General features: G+C 39.0%; 1 protein-coding gene across 1 annotated transcript in view; it reads left to right on the forward strand.

Annotated features, from left to right (window-relative positions):
• Positions 1–5000, forward strand: part of LOC308174881 (metabotropic glutamate receptor 5-like) — a gene marked incomplete at both ends in the record, with an annotated part of 32143 nt that overhangs the window by 14502 nt on the left and 12641 nt on the right. The window lies entirely within an intron of this gene.

The following is a 5000-nucleotide window of genomic DNA, read 5'->3' on the forward strand; positions in this document are numbered from 1 at the left end:
GAGAGGGAGAGAGAGAGAAATAATCATGCCCACCTATATTTTGTTGAACTCAATGACACTTGTTGCTGTTATTACCGCAAACCAATGAAGCTACAGAGACACACAGAGACTCAAGCACACTAATTATGATTACCGCCTCTGTTTGGATCGTCTATCTGATAGTTGTTGTTATTATTAAGCAAAACCAAGCATGCTGTCCTCGACCTGTTCACACATTCACACAGCTATAATTAGCTTACAAAGGGGCACTTAAACGAACGATCGTTTTCAGATGCAAATCATCTGAATCCCCTTCCTTCTGTTGATGTGGAAATAAAAGGGATGGCAGAGATATGTTATATTCACAATCTTGTTTTTCCTCTACAGTTCTGTTTCCAATACTGTGTCCAATTCAAATGTAACAGATAATTGATTGAAACTGTCTCACTCTCTCAACAACTCAGTGATAGTGGGTTAGGTCTGTACAGATGAATCTATTAATAGGTTCATCTGTACAGACCTAACCCATCGTACAGATTAATCAAGTAATGCTTTAGTTGACAACTTTTTACATTTATTTATCGGTTTTCTATATTTTAGAACAAGAACAAAAAGTGTGAGTGATATGAAGCCTAGTAAGCAAGTGTTTTGCCCCAAGGTTACATTTGCCATGTAAATATTACAGGTCACACCTGCCTTTCTGTTACGTTTACATGTTTCTGTTAAACCAGCCTGAACTGAATGTGGACTCTTTCGCCCCAAGGTTAATAGGTTAAGCTAAATATATTGGGTCAATATTTAGTCATTTACTTATTTTCCCTTTAATTACTAACCGCTTCTAGACTCTCCTACAGTGGCAACCGTAATGTTGCTGCCTGTCCCGAACGAGTGTCTCCAGTTATGTTTACATTCTGCAGTTTATAACTTATGTACTTTCATAATGTTTTATCTTAATCTATAGAAATTATAATGTCAATTCACACCCCTGTGACTCATTGTTTAGGCACCACGGTTGTTGTCTTGTCTAGAATTGTTGACAGTCTCTCACCACACGACTGACAGCCCTAGTTTGTTTTGTAGCAAAGGTAGCCTTTAGACCTCAGGTCTGCGCTTCGTTTCAGTGGGCCGCTAACATGTCTTTGATATGCCTGTGAATATTCCATGGGAAAATCTCAGATTACACTATTTTCCATGTACAGTACAGTGCACTATTTTTAGCCAGAACCACATAAGCTCCACAGTGTTATTTGTGACACTCATATTTCTATACTCAACGCTGTGAGTTGGCTATAGAGTTGACTGTTACAGTACTCTGTAGGTGGGCGAGCTGGTGTTTGAGCTGAAGTGTGTCTCTGTGTGTTTGTGTGTGTGTGTGTGTGCGTGTGCGTGTGCGTGTGCGTGTGCGTGTGCGTGTGTGTGTGTGCGTGCGTGCGTGCGTGCGTGCGTGCGTGCGTGTGTGTGTGTAAGTGTGTGTGTGTCTCAGTATAGTAGGTGGTTGAACACCAGACTGCCCTGCCAGGTCAGGTGTGTGGGATTCACAGTTCTCTATCTCTCACTCCAGCAGTGATTCAAACTATCCACGGTCATGGCCCTCTGTGCTTTTCATATCCATCCCTCGCTTTTCATGTCCATCTCTCTCTCTCTCTCTCTCTCTCTCTCTCTCTCTCTGCTCTCCCCTCTGAGGAACCGCAAACAAAGCCCACCCACACTAGAGTTTCATAATGCTAGCACTGCAAGGTCTCCCTTTAGAATAAGCTAGGTGTGTGTGTGTGTGTGTGTGTGTGTGTGTGTGTGTGTGTGTGTGTTTGTGTGTGTGTGTGTGTGTGTGTTGTGCACCACCATCCTTCCCTAATCTTTTGAAGGACCCTCAGCCCTACAAGAGATACAGTGAGGGAAGTATTCAACACATCAACAATTCAACATATTTCCAATGCAGCTATTCACATAAAAGGTAGACCAGATATTGGTATTACAGTAACTCAATACATTGCTGCTACTGTAATATAGAATTATTTTTTTTAAACACAGTACGCTCACAGCTCCAAACCTAGTTTCTAATGGAAAAGTTTGCTTACCCTCAGATCTGCTCTAGTGAATTCTCCAGAACCTCAGTTGAACGATGAGAAGAGGCTCTGTCTTCATTGTTCTTTTTATTAAAAATGGATAGGAAGTCAGACTGAAGGCCAGGCAGCATATGGCCTAAGGGCTTATCAATTATTACATACTTACCAGCATGCTGCATCGCTCTGTCTCTGTCATTGACTTTATTTCTGGGACTTCAGCCAAAGGATTTATTTCTAAGCAGTAAGCACTGCATTTTTTATTTCTATTTGCAACTTATTCTTTAGCCTCCTTATATGACTGTCACCTGCTTTGTTTTCATCAAATTGACAATTGTATAATTTGTTATGATGCGACACATAACATGTACTGTATGCTAAAGTTAACCATGTAAAATTTGAGCCCTATAATATTGATCTAAAATGACACAGAAGCACTATGTGATACTGTTACGGCTGAAAGTGTCCCAAGGAAACTTAAGGGACCAAACCAAAGTGCTGCACAAATGCCATATACATAAAGCCACAACATAGAAAAATGGTCAGTCACTGAAATGGTGTAAAAATGGAAAATGTTTTAATGGACAACCCTCATACCTAAACAAAGAAACACTGAATCAACAAAACCGCCACTAATAATAATAAGCGAAACATCTCCCACTACCTCAACAACCTATGGCAGGGCAGATCAGGAAACAACAACAAATGAATACTCACAAACCAACCCCCCCAACAAAGGCAAAATAAAGTCCAACCAAAACTACTAAACAACCAACACAAAACAAAAAGGTAGGCATTGGAAGAAAAAAAAAAGGTCATCAGCCACAGGTGTGTCCCATCAGCCACAGGTGTGTCCCATCAGCCAATCAACAGGAGCAGCACATCCATGGCCCCGCCTCTTCTGACACACCACCTCAAAAGAGCAAATTGGGCAGGGGCATAACAGATACCAATATGAACGTATGAAATAATCATCATGTTTTCCATTATTAAAGGGAAATCCACTATGGTATCAGATGAATGAATGGTCTTTATTGTCATTAATACAGTACAGGTACCATACAACGACATTTAGGAGGGGGGGCTCCCCTGGTGCTTGGAAAAAAGACTAAAAACAAGAGAGCCAAGGGTAAAACAAAAAAGAGAAAAGAGCTGGTTGACATAAATAAAGGCTATGTACACTATCTACTATACTACTATACTATACAATAAAACACTTTGCTGTACACTATGCTATGCTATAAATATCCTAACTTTTTCCTATATCTGAACCTTATGTACACATGGGTTGTCATATTTCACATAATATTTGTTGCACATTCATTAAAGTGTCACAGTTAGCAGGTTTAGAATGTTCACAGTTGTATTACAATATTGCACTTATGTTTACAATCTAGTAGCTGCCATCAAATTGTCTAGATTGTCCAGGGCCTAGAACCTAGGTCTTTGCTGTGTTCAGGGCCTGAATAGCCCTAGGGTAGAAGCTGAGCTTCAGTCTGTTTGTCCGTGCGAACATGGTCCTGAACCGCCTGCCTGAGCGCAGCCGAACAAAGTCTTCGTTTTAATTGACAATTATTCTCCTCTAAAAATCTTTTGTTATTTCATTCCTCTCTGACATTTGTAAAAAAAAAAATAATAATAATAATAATAATAATTATTAGATATATATATATATATATATAGGGTTCACGATACGATTTTCTCACAATTTCTTTTTACAAAATTAGATTGCAAACAAATTATGACTGAAGATGATTTTATTTATTTCACTGCAAATCAACATGCAAAAATAGGGCATCCGTGACTATAACCCTGACCTTCTACCTAAGGACTCTACATAACCAAATTAGAGTTGTCAGCATATTTACAGATACAGTGAAATAACTAGTCATTTCACACAAACTATCATAATATGTACACCCGAATGACACATCCCAAAACAGAAGGAGGTAGCATTAAGAGATTATCATTTAAAGAGGCTTTATTGGGTGGAGAAAATGCCATCTGAGGGAGTATGTCAAGGAAATTAAATCTTTACAGGATTATTATCCAAAATACTCTAAGAAGAGGCTTGTAGTAATTAGGCTTGAGAATTATCAGGCAGGTCGAGTGTACTTCCATTCAAGCCCTTTACATTTATCAGTGTCAATTTCATCATTTCCTAGATGAAAGTTGGAAAACTTAATGACATGAACAGAAGCATACTAGACCTGTCTGTAAATTATCAACCCTAACTACAAGCCTCTTCTGATGTCACCTGCTGTATCTCTGCTATAAGAGACCTCAGACAGGAGACAGTTTGAGTGTACAGGCATGGTTGTTGCTTATTCTGTTCTTGATTATCTTTCAGTTGTTTTTGAATGTTCCACTCAAATTCTCTTTATAATTTTATACAGACCATCCCAATGCTCTACTATCTTCTTCAATGAACTTACGGAGCTTCTCTCCATCATTAGTACTGAATTTAATGGTTTAATAATTTCAATATTCATGTAGATAACTCAGAGGACAACAGAGCCAAAGAACTCTCTGTCCTGTTAGATGTCTTTGAACTTCAACAACATGTGAAACTCCCGACTCATAATCGAGGTCAAACTCTGGTCCTTATCATCACCAAAGGCCTAGATATTTCAAATGTTATTGTAACTGACATTGCCCTATCTGACCATTCTTGCATATTCTTCAACGTAACTATCTTCCCAGTTATTCAGACTGTCTAAAACTATTTCCAAACAACATATCAACGAGAACACCAATGCAGTGTTCATACAGGCCTTTTCCTTAACCCCCCCCCCCCCCACACACACACACACAACACTTCTATTTTAACCTCAGTAAATGACCTTCTACACGATTTTCAACTTAAAAATCACAAAAACCATTGAAGATATTGCACTCATTAGAGAATGACTTTTTACCCAAAAGAGAATGTGGTAAAGCAGATGAGCGCAGATGGAGAAA

The sequence above is a fragment of the Nansenia antarctica genome (genome assembly GCF_963989245.1).
Source record: "Nansenia antarctica genome assembly, chromosome: 20".
NCBI classification, from domain to species: Eukaryota; Metazoa; Chordata; class Actinopteri; order Argentiniformes; family Microstomatidae; genus Nansenia; species Nansenia antarctica.